The sequence below is a fragment of the Pseudophryne corroboree genome, chromosome 1 (assembly GCF_028390025.1).
Source record: "Pseudophryne corroboree isolate aPseCor3 chromosome 1, aPseCor3.hap2, whole genome shotgun sequence".
Taxonomy (NCBI): Eukaryota; Metazoa; Chordata; class Amphibia; order Anura; family Myobatrachidae; genus Pseudophryne; species Pseudophryne corroboree.
Window position 1 is genome coordinate 781,406,703 of NC_086444.1, and position 15,027 is coordinate 781,421,729.

The 15,027-nt window shown below is 43.8% G+C and overlaps 1 pseudogene; it reads right to left on the reverse strand.

The window, feature by feature from the left end:
• Positions 1-1,991: 1,991 nt before the first annotated feature.
• LOC134945066 (alcohol dehydrogenase 1-like) overlaps positions 1,992-15,027 on the reverse strand; it is a 115,700-nt pseudogene continuing 102,664 nt past the window's right edge.

A 15,027-nucleotide genomic window follows, 5' to 3' on the forward strand; every position in this document is an offset into this window, starting at 1 on the left:
ATGTAATTCTTCTTTAAAAACTTTTATTTCTTTGAATCATAGGACCAAGTACATTTTAAAACAGAAATTGAAAATAAATGAAAATGTTATGTTTTTAGTCATTTACATTGTCCTAATTATTTTTAGATAATTGTATGAACCTTTTTCATTTCATACATCTCTATGTATGGAATATATACAAAATCCCAGCATTCAGGATGCAAGCGGTCACATGACCGACAGCAGGATCCTAACACTGAAGAAGCTAACGTCGGAAGGGGTAAGTATTTCTAACCCCCCATCCCCTACCCTAACCCTCGGGGATGTCAACTATGGCTAACCCTTTGGGGGTGTCAGCTACGGCAAACCCTCCTGGGGTGGCAGCTAGGATGAACCACCCTAATATCCCCTAGTGCCTACCCCTCCCCCCCCCCCCCCCGCGGGCCCTAGCCCCCGCTCTGATACTCACATTTGGGATGTCGGCTGTCGTGATCCGGGGCCAGTCTCCTGAGTGGTGTCAGGATTCCGGCATCGGTCACATGACCGCCAGGCATCTTGACAGCTGGGATGCTGAACGAATCCCCTATGTATAACATTGTATAACAATTAATTATTTGATTGCAGTTTGGTGTAATAAACATCCATAGAAAGTAATTCAGCATGAGTAGTAGTTTTGCGAGAAATCACAGAACTACAACTCATTTCTCTAGCATGTGGGGGTGGGGGGTGCATGCCCGGTCCTCTCCCCAGCCGCTGAAATGCAAGTGCATTGCTAAACAGCGATGTGCTCGCATCTTAAGGATAACCCTCTGCTGCGAAGGCAGTCGCCGGGCCACCATATTTTGTGTTGCAGAGGCTGCAGGTGATGTCATGCAGGCACCGCGGCCTGCTCCACAAATGGTCCAGACATGCCTCTGTTGTCTGGACTGTGCCCCCCTGACGCCGCCCCAAAAACACTGTGTTGCTGCCTCCCCCCACTGGTACATAGATTGAAATCGCAATCTAAGTCCTCACACACATGCGCGCAGTGGCATGCTTGTATGCGCAGATATCGCAACTAGCAATTTCCGCACTTTAACAACTGTTACTGAATCAGGCCCACAATCCATAGATATATTTTTTTTCTCCATTTTACATGTTTTAGTAACAATAATCACAATAAAACAGTATAAAAGATTTTAATACATTGAAAAAGCTGTGAAGAAAGTGAGCAACAGTGATTCATTATTAGGGATAAAATGGTGGAATACATTTTCAAGCTGAAAATTAATTCCTAACAGATTGTACAAATTTGGCTCTCCATCCTGCTCATTGCAGAGTGCCTCCATACATTATGAAGAGATGGCATTTACTGTACTTACAAAGACTGTTCACATGATCACTAATCATGTCACGTTAATAAAGCTAAAAAAGGAATTTTTTTACTAAGCCATTTCAAATATTTAATACTAATTTCTTGACAGTTTATTAAAATGTGTTCTTTTAAATGTAGTGTTTAATGTTCGAAAAATATATATTTAAAAGGAAACACATTTGAATGATTAAGTTAACAAAATTTTCCACATACTGTATACCAACAGACTGCTTTGTATAAATAGAAAACAATTACCTAAGTCACATAAAGCTATATTTTATTATGACATATGCTTAATTATCATTACTTTGAAGTATTTTTGTAGTGATTGATATACATTATTATGATACACATGGCTGCTTTACAGAAGCTGAGGGCAAGAGGTAGTGTACAGCATGTTCTATATTACATCTTTCCTCTCCTCAGCTCCTGTAATGCACTGTTTTGCACTTTGTGAACATGTGTGGCTGCTTGCCTGCTCAACTACAAAGAAGTTAAGTGAAAATAAGCAGATAAAAGGATCAGCTAAACTTGTGAAAGAACCTAAGTCATTAAAAGTAAGTGCTTCAGAATTGTGCGAGATACATTTAAGCAAAAATATACAAAATCATACACTTCTCATTATTAGACATTAGTAAAAGTATAATATATTGATTACTGCGTATCATATTTAAGACATCAAAAAGAGTTCGTCATCAGAACCAAAGGCTTCAAAAAGTCAGCACAGTACGGATACTGGGGAGAAAACACAGTGACACTGCACATTAATAAATAATCTTAGCAGTCCATTTATTATTTACGGTCAAGGACATACTGTTAGCTGCTGTTATAATTCAGCAACGTTTTGCCAAAGGTAAGAAACACTTAAGGCTCTCTTTAGAGCTGGACATAAGTCTTAGGGGCAGTACAGACGGGCAGATGTGGAGGGAGATGTGTGCTGAGCGGACCGGTCAGCATACATCTCTCTCCCCGCTCAGCACAGCCAATCTAGCACCAGCGATAGCAACGCGCAGGACCGTGCATCGCTGTCGCTCCCACCGCTACACACATCTAGTCAGATTGCTTAGAAATTAAATGAATGTCGATCCAAGTGTACCTCCCTTAACTCTAAGCAGAAAAATACTATGGGCTGGATTCAAATGTTATTCCCCCTCCCGGCTGCAATCGCGCCCGCCAGGTGGTAGCGAGCTGAAATGCACTTAAAGAGACCCGTTTGGGCACCCAAACAGGTCTTTTTACGATCGCGCCCATTTGTTTAGTCGGGTTTAGGAGACTTGCGCGCCTAATTTCGACTGTACTGGGCGCGGTAGGGGCGATAACGGGGGCAATTTGAATATTGCCCCTCTATCTCCCGTCACTTTAGACGGGAGATAGGCGGCATGCTAAGATTTGAATTTTCCCCTATGTGTTTTATTGTGCATTGCTGATTATGGGGCAGATGTACTGGGTGGTAGTCATGTGACCGCCGGTCGGCTGACCGACAGTCACATGACCTCCTCCGTGAGCCCGACGGCTCACTATCCCGATGGTCGGCATGCCGACCAACAGGGACTATTTCCACTCGTGGGTGTCCACGACACCCATAGAGTGGGAATAGAACCCGTGGCGACCGCAGGTCGCCACCGAGCCCGCAGCGTGGCGAGCGCAGCGAACCCGCAAGGGGCTTGCTGCACTCGCCCCTCCCCGCCGGGATCCCGGCGTCGGTATGCTGCCGGGATCCCGGCGTCGGTAAGGTGACCAGCGGTCAGGAGACCGCCGGTCACCCGTACTACACCCGATGTACTAAGCCTTGGAGAAAAAGAGAAAGTGGAGAGAGATAAAGTAACAGTCATTCAGCTCATATTTCAAACTCAGCATGTAACATGGCAGCTTTTTTCTTTCTCCAATGCTTAGTATATCATCCCTTATGAATGAAGATCTCTTGCTCACCAGTCATAACTTGTGGTCTGTTACCAGCATATCTAATACTCATTCACTAACTAGGTATATTTTTAATATCAAAAGATCATGCAATGTACAATTCCAGAACAGACATGTCACATACGTCTCTCCCTTGCGCAGAAGTTCAAATCCTTCATTGATTTGGTCAAATGGCAAGTTATGTGTTATGAGCTCCTTAAATTCAAATTTCTTGTTTAAATAGTCATCCACCAGTTTTGGTACATCATCTTTGCTCTTCCAGCCTGTAAAAAAAAATACATATAAAGTAAAGTAAGGAGTATAGCAAGTTATTAATTATTGTTAAAATCTTATCACTATATTATCACTATATTAGAACAAGAACATGTAATTCACACAGTTCATGTTTGATAAGTCAGTAATAAGAGTAATACAGTAGCTGCAATCACATTATCTCACAGAAATAAAATAATCTTTTTACCTCCAAACAGAGCTCCGACCAAGGTTCGTCCAGTGAGCATCAGTAATGGATCAAAAGACATAACAGCATTTGATGGAGCTACTCCAACAATTACTGTTTTTCCAAAGCCGAAGTGAGAAGATAAAAGAGCAGATGTCTAATGAAATGACAGACAACAATGAAACAATAATCACCTAGTGTTGGTTAGTAATTTACATGACATTACAAAAAACATAATTCAGCGTGTCATGTGGGTGAGGTTTAGATTATATGTGGGCTCTGAGTGTTTGTGGTAAGTGTGAATATGAAATAATGTATGCTAATCATACAGTAACATACCCTCCAACATTTTAAACATAAAAATCGGTACAAATTTGAAAAGGGGGCGTGGTCACACCCCTTTTCCTATACTTTCAATGGAAGTTTGGAGAGCCAAAACAGTTGGAGGGTATGCAGTACTTGCCTACAATACTATTAATATCTCCGGAAGATTCCCTTGAGGAGAAGCAGGTGGGCGGCGCCGGCAACAGGAGCAGGGTCATGCTAATTGTGTCAAAAGACCCCATAGCCTTTTGTTGAAACTGATGTGGTTGTACCATGTTTGCATAGGAGGTGGGGCTAAAATGGCGCAATTAACATAATCGCGTCATTAGGCTCCACCGGGACTGCAGTTTCTCTTTATATATTTTCCCGTTCTGCCCATTTCACTAGGAAGTGCGGGAGGGGTTTCCACTCTTTTGGGTTGCAGGGGACTACAAAAAAAAAAAAAGGGTGTCTCCCGCAGGATCCGGGAGGAAAGGTAAGTATGATGTTAATGCTAAGAAAAAATTGTCTCCTTGAATACTTTGGAACTTAAATAAAATAAGTGTGTGTTTAACTGTTATTAAATACATTAGATTGTATCTTATACTGTTCCCACTGCCAACAGATTGTGCTGTATTCTGTCTGTGGAGAACAGTTATATTATTACACCTATTGTACTAAGACAAAATTATAGATCGCATACAAGTTGTATTGTGGTATACAGTGCTAAATGTCATTACCAGGAGCAAATCCAACTAAATCATACTTGTGCGCACTACAGGATGGTCCAAGAGACTCATTTTGAGGATTTCTTTCAGACTACAATGACATCAATTCATATTTCTGCATCCTGACAGCTTTTGTTGTGAATGATGTCATTATAGACCGAGACCCAGCTGAAAGATTACATGAATCACACATAGTGCATTAGGAGGAAGACTAGTGATTATGCAAATTTAAATTCCATGCACTTTGAATGTATTACTTTCACTCCGTGCTGGACGGTGAGTGTGGTGGGAGTTTGCCTCTGTATAAACCATAGTGTGATGAAAGGGGCTTCAGTATAATGGTGGACTGACATAAGCTTGTTAACCTTTAAACCCCAAGGCAGCGGCAGCTGGTGACTCACATGACTTATGACAGTGTGTTTTCATATTTGTATTTTGATGTGTGGGTGACAGTTTTGATTGTTTTATTGCTGGGGATGACTGGTGACTAGGCTGTGCCTTGTGACCTTATATAGTTCAGATAGCATTAGATCAGCCTCGGTTTTTAATGAATTTTCCACCATCCCTTCCTCCTCTCTTTATTTTAACAGCATTTTGAGTGGTTGCCAGGAAATAGTGGCAGTTCAATAGCCATCTAACTGCACTGGTGACGTGTGCTCCCCTCTAATATTTGGGCAACTGGCTCAAGCAGATGAAGTTGGAAGTGACCTCTTGCGTTAAGTGAAGTGGTGTCACTGATTAGCAGGCTGTTCTTTCTTCTGCTACCACCCTATTTTACCTAAATAATAAGGCTGATAAATTTCAATGGCACTTACATTATATCTCATGACATTATTATATTTATAGTGTTAATGTCTAATTGTTACTATTAAGTATTCAGGCAGAAGCTGTCATCAGCTGCAGAGGCATTTACTGTATGCAGGTAAAATATGGTCATGTTTTGCATGTAGTCCATCTACTATAATAGCCCAGATCTCTGACTCTGTGCATGTGTGTATAACGCTGGGCGTGGCTAGGAACTCTCATTGGGTTAGCGGCAGGTCTATCACACCCAGTCCACAACTGATTGGGTGAGAAATGCCCTCTCACACAGGTTACATCCAATGGCAGGCATTTGGCTGAGGTGCGTTCCCAGAGCAGGATTAACAATGGGGCTGATGGAGCTGCAGCTCCAGGCCCACACCCCAAACTAGGCCCACTGCATCTGCAGCAACATACCCTCCAACAATTTACACATAAAAATCGCTACAAATTCGAAAAAAATCGGTACAGACCATAAAAATAGGTACTGTACCTGCCAAAAAGGTACAGTTGGAGGGTATGAAGCAAGTCTCTGCACTGTAGATAGGAAAAAAAATCCTTTTACTGCAGCTTCCTGTGTCCTGCTGCCAGTCCGCCCGCTCCCTCCGGCATCAACAATCCCCACTCCCTAGCTGCGGTCACTGTCATAGATGTGTATGAAAGCGGTGCAACGGAAGGCTTTCATAGCCCTCCCTGCGCCGCATACTCTCTGAGCCCTGGAGCCTCCTCTGCGCATGGTGTCACAGAAGTGACTCCCTGCCACAGCCGTGCCCAGATCCCCAGAGGCCCTGACTCTGCAGCACAGCACCCGGGCTGCCGGCCTGGAATCCCAGAGATGGCTAATGTAATGGATAGAGTGGGTGATATCGCGGAGGGTAATGTCTGGACTCTGAATCTATGTAAAAGGTGACAGTGCTGTGCAGTGCAGTGGGTTTGGTGTCCCTGACACTGCACAGCACTCTCACCTTTTACATTGATTCAGCGAGTCAGGCAGTGCTGCCAGCCGGACCCCCTCCCCCACCAGCGGCACCCCCGGACTCCCTCCCCCATCCGCATCTCCCCCGCATCCGTCACTCCCCCAACCACAGCACCTACTAGGTGATTCATCAGGCCCTGCGTGTTCACTCTGTTGCAAGGGGCTACGACCCCTAAACCTTTGCAAGCCCTTTGTCTGTGCAATATTTAACCACTCACACAATTATGATTGGAGGTAATACTCCATATAATAAAAATATTGCACGACACAAGGGCTTGCAAGGGTTAAGAGGGCGTAGCCCCCTACAACAGTGAGAAGAGCGCCCGTAGGGTGCGATGAATCACCTAGTAAACAATAAGCAGGTTTATCTTTACACTGATATTTATAATTGAAGTAAGACTCACCCCCCTCCCAAATCTGCACATTTAAAATTTGTCACTTCATCCCTTGTGGAGTGCAACAGGAGTTTGCCAAGCAGCACAGTTACACATTCCATCTGGGATTTCTCCTAACTGTAAATGTTGCTATTTGAATGTATTTTTTTAATTAATACAAATAAACAACACTAGGTATCATAATAAAGATCAGACATCTATCATCAGTTTTTAAAACAAGTTTTCCTTTACTAACCATCACTGTAGTGTTTCCAATGACCTCAAATGCATAGTCAACTCCATCATTGGTCATCTGTGCCAGGACTTCATGGATGGGAAGCTTGTAGTCTTTTGGGTTAATACATTCAGTGGCTCCGCACTGTTTCGCTTTTGCAAATTTATTACTGTTTAAATCAACTCCAATGATTTGGGAAGCACCTGCTAATTTACATCCAATAACCACAGACATCCCGACTCCCCCTAAGCCAAATACTGCACATGTAGAACCAGGATTCACCTGTAAAAACAGAAAATATTGTTAAAGTAACATCTGGCAAAGGGCACTTGTTCCTTACTGTATTTTCCATATTTTGCTGTGTAGTAGAATAATACATTCATTCTGTGTTAAAAACAGCAATGATAATTTTATAACTGGTCCATGGGTCCTGTACGCTGTATGATCATATATTTGTACAAGGGCGTAGCTACCATAGGTGCAGACAGTGCAGCTGCTATGGGGCCCAGAGCTGAGAGAGGCCCACCTTACCTGTCACATGTATTATATACATTTTTCACCATTGAGTGGTACGTAGGGGTCCTTTCAAACTTTTTCCTTGCGGACTGCAATATATCTAGGTATGCCCCTGCTCATTGTAGTGTGGTATAGAATGAACTAGAGAGCATATTAATGTTATATAATATGAACCGACACACTGTAATTAGGCACAATATGAACGGGGAGCACTATATATCATAATGTGAATTGGGAGTACTGTGCAGCATAATGTGTACTGGCAGCTCTGAAATGTGACATAGGGTGAACTTAAGCACTACTGCGATTCATAAAAGAAACTAGGGCACTACTATGGGGCATAACATTAAATAAGGCTCTACTATGGTTCAGAAAATTAACTAGGGCACTATTATTGGGCATAAAATTACCAACTGCAGAGAAGTGTCTCTCTAGAAGCATTGGGACGGGGCCCCTTCAAAATGTTGCTATGGGGCCCACAAAGTTCTGGCTATGCCCCTGTATTTGCATATGCTCTCTGCTCCTCCAGCAGCTTGTCTCATATTCTAACTGATTGGTCCATGCTATTTTAAATGGCAGCTTTAGGAGAATGATTGCTTGTTACAGTATTTTATTACAGTTATTTTGAGTCATCAGGACTACTGACACTCCTTGTTTAGAATGCTGCCTAGACTAACTGTTGCCTTTGTACCCCAATTCTGCTTATTGTCTGTTGCATGGTCTGACTGCTGCTTGTGTAATTCAATGTGCCCTATCATCTGCTGCCTAAACCAGCTACAACCAGTCAGTGGTGCCAAGGAGGGTGGGGTATTCTTTACGGCCCGGGCCTGTTGGAGGTGTACGGAGCAGAACCAGGTCCTGCTGCCCCCTCCCCTTTTCCCATTGCAGAAAGCCAGACATGAGAGAAAGAACTGGCTGCCGCTGCAGCAACCGCTCTCCCTAGCCCAGCACCTGCGGCTGCAGCAGAAGAGGCAGCCTGTCCTCTCTCTCCCTGCGTGGGTGTGGAGCAAGTGATTGCATCCTGCACCCCGCCGCCCGTGCCCTAGACACTGATGCCCCCCTGTGTGTGGAAGTGGGACAGGATGAGGGGGATATGTGTGTACTATCTGACAGTGAGAATGTTGATGATGACGTTGTTTGTGTAAGTCAGCTACCGATGGCTGCAGTTGTTGACCTTGATAAAAAGAAAGCCATTGCGATGCCTGGGCATAACACCAAAAAATCCACCTCTTGGGTGTGGAATTATTTTTACCCCAATCCTGACAATGTGTATAAAAGCATCTGCTCCATTTTTAGTAGAGGTAGGAACGTAGGTAACTCCTCCATGTTACGGCGAAGACATGAAATTTATTGTACAAGATTATAATGTAATTAACACCTCATCATCAACATCCTCAGAGTAACTACTTAATGGAGGAAGTCCTTCTAATAAATTGTTTTGTGGAGGCCCAAACAAACCACAAGTGACATCCCTGTCGCTGAAATGATTGGTTTGTTAAACGGTGCATGTCCTGTTTAATATGTACAACACAGAGGGGGGTGGGAAGGACAATTCCATCTTGCACCTTATTGCTTTGCATTATGAGCTCTATGGAGCATTTTTTGGGCATAGTTTATAAAACTGCCATCCTGTCTGCCACTGCAGTGCCATTCCTATATGTGCCAGGTGTTTGTGCCACCCACTTCTGTTATTTAGCTTAGTCATCCAGCTACCTCGGTGCAACCTTTAGCCTAAACTAGATAAAAACAATATTGTGAGATGTGAGGTGTTCAAAATAGACTGGAAATGAGTGGAAATGAATGTTATTGAGGTTACTAATACCGTAGGAACAAAAACACCCAACATTCTGTGATTTTAGTTGTTGTTATGATTTAAAAAAAAATAGAATCAAAACTCACAAGGGCGGTTTTGGCAAAACCAAAACACAAAAAAACAAACATAAAAACACAAAAATGGCCAGGCATACATCTCTAATTGGTAGTATCGCGCTGTGTCCGGCAAATAAAGGGTTTAAGGGCCTAAGTCAGCATAGGTCGTAGTTGTCCGAAAAATCGCACAACTACAACCCTTAACACTGACAGGCAGGGGGAGACCCAGCACAGTGCCAAGTTCCCCCTGCATGCCAGGTCCCCCCCCCCCTGGCTAACATGCAAGCTCTTTTGCATAGGCAGACGGAGAGCCACTATCTTTTGGATCACAGTAGCTTCGTGTGTCATCACACAGCCAATGTGGCCCGCCCCCAAACGGTGCATCAACAAAAAATGTGTTCACCGCCCCCCTGCCACGACTTAGACTGCGTTCTGAAGAGAGCGCAATTTACGACCTTGCATATTCGCAAACCAGCCTAATAGAGATTTGAGCACATTCACGAGTGATGCTGGATCTGGGCCTATATTTGCCCCTTAAAAGTTAATTTCTATGCACACCTTAACTGATTATACTTAGAAAAGGGATACCAATCAGTTCCCAAACACAAGGCATCCTGCTGCACACTAGACATGGGAGTGAAGGACACAAATCATTATGTGTGCAGATAAGGCAAACTTATTGGTTTCAAGGGAACACATTCAGGCCCATGTAATTCGGAGATAACCAGATAGTGCAAACCAAGTAGTGTCTTTATATCTTATCCTATTGTTATTTCCTCCAATAACTATTAGCATTTTTAAAAACTAATAATGTACATTTAATACTTACTTTACCAATGTTCACAGCAGAGCCATATCCTGTAGAAAAGCCACATCCAATCAAGCAGACTTTTTCCAGCGGTGCATCCTTATGTATCTTAGCAACAGCAATGTCATCCACCACAGTGTACTCAGTGAAAGTGCTGGTGCTGATGAAGTGGTGAACAACTTTCCCCTTGCAAGTAAATCTGCTGGTGTTGTCCAATAACATCCCATTGTATTTACCAATGCTGTTTAATATAAGGAAAAATATCTGAATACATGCTATATATTGTAGCCTTTTTTTAAACGTGAAAATAGCTTCCTAGTGATAGATTTTTTTTCTCATAGTATTTAGAATTTGTATTTCATGTTTAACCTTTGGCACAATGCACTAAAGGTGGGCTATTTGCCTACAATTATCCTAACGTGTTACCAAAATGCTTTCCTGTCCATATCCTAGCTTGCTGTCTGAATGTTTGCATTGTAGTTGTTGGAAGTCTACCTCAAAAGCGCAGTCAGTTACCCCCAAGAAATAGACAAGCTGACATATGTGCAAATTTTTTTAAGAACAATGTATTATTTTGATAATCCCTAAATTAATGAGGCTAGATAATATTATTTAGGGAGAAAATTCTATATAATGAATGAGCTGGTTCTAAAGAGATAGGGTGTTGGACTTTTGCAAAGTGCGCATCTTCAGATTTTCCTACCTGTCAAAGATCTAGGCACTCTCCTAGCATGCAGAGATGTCTCCAAAAGCCTTTATGTGTGCTGGAAGGTTCAATTATTTACTAATAGGATTATCATCTTATTCTTTTTAGGTCTAGGGACAGCATAAAATTCCCTATTTTGGAATTTGGGATATGGGAGACTCATTTTTTTTATTTAGTTTTTGCATTGTACTGGTTTATGCTATTATTCTAATTATTCAATATGACTTTTTGATATTTACTTATAATGCACAAATTACTAACTCAGTTTTGTAGCATAAATTACTGTCTGGATTTAGGCAACATCTGCATTTTCTGCATTGAGGAACAAACAGTGGGATGACTTTGTCTCCTGCAGGAACAAGAAAAGAAATTGAATATTATTTAACACATGTTGGGGTAAATCTAATAGGGTCTGAGTTACCGTAGGTCCAGAACTTAGGGTGAGAATACCCATATTTTTAAAGCGGTAATCATTTACAATGCATATCCAACATGGCCAAGTTGGCATAACTTGCTGTAACTTAAAGTTCAACAAGTCACAGGCTCCTTTTCACAGTAGGGTTTACTTGAAACTGTATTAATCTAGAGCATTGTGCTTATTTTCATATCTTTAATATACTGTATTTCATCATACATGTTAACAACAGTTATCTAGTATGTCATGTAAAAAAAAAGTTTGAGGACCACTGCCTTAGAGGGTGGCATCTGATTGGTTGTAAGCAAATAATGTACATTCTTATGATGCCTTTTCTAACAATGGAAACTTCAACTTTGGAAGTGTTCCTGTACATTTACTGTCAACCATCAGTGGTTTTCATTAAATGCTCTATATGGATAATAATAATAATAATAATAATAATAATAATAATAATAATAATAATATTTCAGTTCAATGCCTTTGGTAATAATAGTCTTACCTTGTTTAAGGTCTGTTACGCCTTCTCCTACACTTTCTACAATCCCTGCAGCTTCATGGCCTAATATTACCGGGAATTTCATGTTACTTTTTGCCCCACTTATAACATGTTCATCTGAGCGGCAGAATCCAGTGGCCACAATCTGCAGAAATGTATATGATTTTACATTAACTTTTTTGCATTTCAAGTAACACTTTAAATTACAATTAATGGTGTTGTGCAATATCCTGGAGTGCTATTAGATCATAAGAAATCAATTATTTTATTTCATTAATCCATTTACAATGTGGCTTGTTATTAGTTATTTATATAGTGCGCACATATTCTGCAGTGCTTTTCAGAGAATATTTGGCTATTCCCATAAGTATCTTTCCCAGTGGAGCTTACAATCAATATTCCATATACTGTACATGCACATTCATAAACACTAGGGATCATATTTTTGTCAGGAGACAATTAATCTTCCAGCATGCTTCAAAAAACTGTACTTGTGCACAAGTACAGGGAGAATATATAAACTCCACACAGTTAGAGCTTTGGGGAGAATCAAGCCCATGACCTCAGTGCTGTGAGCAGAGGCATTTTAAGAGAGGAGGGGATCCACGTGCAGCCTCCTTCATGGGCCCCCTTCTTTCTGGCAGCAAGTAGACTCTGGCAACTTGGCGCCCAGGCCTTGTTGCTGGGGAGATATCCACTGCACATACGCAAATCACTCGGAAATGGCCGTGGTGGCCATTTTCCAAGTGATTGCTGTCCGTAGTGCAGGGTCGCTGTTGCTGGACTCCCGAAAGGTAAGTATAATGTATAGGTGCAGTGTGTGCGTTGTGGGCCACCCTGAAACCCAGGGGCCGGTATGCACCGCACACACTGCACCCATTTTAGAAACACCTTTGGCTGTGAAGCAGTAATGCTAACCATTACACCATCAGTGCTGTCCCATCCTGTAATGATGTTTTATGACCAGAACAGAAACGTTCAGCTGTTGTGAAGCAAGAATAACAAAATTTCCCTCTTCCTGTCATAGCTGAGAGGCAGTAGGAGCAGTGAAATGACACATGGCCATATACTGGCCCACTTCAACCACTGTCTACATCACTACTGTGCCACCTGTTATGTCATTTCACCAGTCGCTCTATTTGTTTCATGTTGTGCCCCTTTCTCCTCTACTAGCTCAGCATGCTTGAAATAAACCATCAGAATAGAGGAAAGAAGATCATGTCGGTTTGTTTAGATAAGCTGAGAGGGATGAATAATGTGGGACATTTAAATTCAGTAGTGACCTTGGTGATCTGGCAGGCAGAGTATGAAGGTGTTTGTTTTGTTTTTTGTTTCTTTACATTAGCACATATTGGCCCTTCAGTTGCAGTTTGGAATTTTAGCAAAACTGCAACTGGCTGTAATCGCATACTGGGGGCCGCCCAGCACAGGGCAAGGCCATCAAGCAGTGGCGTAAGTTCATCCCCGAAAATTAGAGTTTGGTGCCCCCACCACTCGAAAAAAAAAGTGCCGGGACAGAGGTGACAGGGCCAGTACTGAGATGATAGGGAAAGTCCAGTGGGGAAAGGACAGACTAAGACAGAGGGGGCAGGGCCACGATAGAACAGATGGGCAGGAGAGATGGGTGACAGGACTAGGACAGAGAAGACAGGGAGCGTATAGGAATGACAGGGACATGATAGAATAGAGGGGACAGGAGAGAAGGGTGTCAGGGACAGGACAGAGGTGACAGGGCCAGGACAGAATAGAGGGGACATGAGAGAGGGGTCTCAAGGACAGAATAGAGGTGACAGGACCAATACAGCGATGGCATGGACAGTCCAGTGGGGAAGAACAAAAATGACAGGACCAAGATAGAGAACTAAGATAGAGGTGACAGGGACAAGAGAGAGGTGATAGGACCAGGACATAGGTGACAGGGCCAGGACAGAGGGGACAGGACAGGGGTGACATGGGCAGAACCAAGACAGAGGTACCAGGACAGAACTGAAGGGATAGGAGAGAGAGTTAACAGGGCCCAGAGAGAGTTGACAGGTGAGGACAGGGACTGGGGTGGCAGGGACTGGACAGAGGGGACAGAACAGAAGGGTCAGCAGAGAGAGATGATAGGGCCATGAGCACAGGGGTGACAGGGACAGGACAGGGATGACAGTGACAGGAAAGAGGGGACAGGGACAGCACAGAAGTGGCAGGAAGGGGACAGTACAGGAGTAGGAAAGAAGGGTGACAGGGCCAGTACAGGTGTGACAGGGTCATGATAGGGGTGACAGGGACAGAATAGAAGGGTCAGCTGGGATAGATGACAGGGCCGGTAAGAGGTGACAAGGACAGGACAGGGGTGACAGGAGAGAGGGGAGACAGGGCCAGCACAGAGGTGACGAGGATGGGACAGGACAGGGTGACAGGGACAGGACAGGCATTATAGGCCAGCACAGAGGTGACAGGGACAGGACAGGGTTGAAAGGAGAGAGGGGAGGCAGAACCAGCACAGGGGTGACAGGGACAGGACAGGAGTGACAGGAATGAGAGGAGACAGGGCTAGCACAGAGGTGACAGGGACAGGCAGAGGGGACAGGAGAGAGGGGAGACAGGGCCTGCACAGAGGTGGCAGGGATGGGACAGGACAGGACAGGGTGACAGGGACAGGACAGGCATGATAGGCCAGCACAGAGGTGACAGGGACAGGACAGGGTTGAAAGGAGAGAGGGGACACAGAGCCAGCACAGAGGTGACAGGGACAGGACAGGGGTGACAGGGACAGGACAGAGGGGACAGGAGAGAGGGGAGACAGGGCCTGCACAGAGATGGCAGGGATGGGACAGGACAGGGTGACAGGGTTCGGACAGGCGTGATAGGCCAGCACAGAGGTGACAGGTACAGGATAGGGGTGACAGGAGAGAGGGGAGACAGGGATAGGCCAGCACAGCGGTGACAGGGATAGGACAGGGATGACAGGGACAGGAGAGAAGGGAGACAGGGCCAGCACAGAGGTGACAGGTTCAGGACACAGGTCACAGGGACAGAACAGATTGGTCAGTAGAGAGATAACAGGGCCAGGACAAGGGTGACAGGAGAGATGGTAGGCAGGGCCAGCACAGAGGTGGC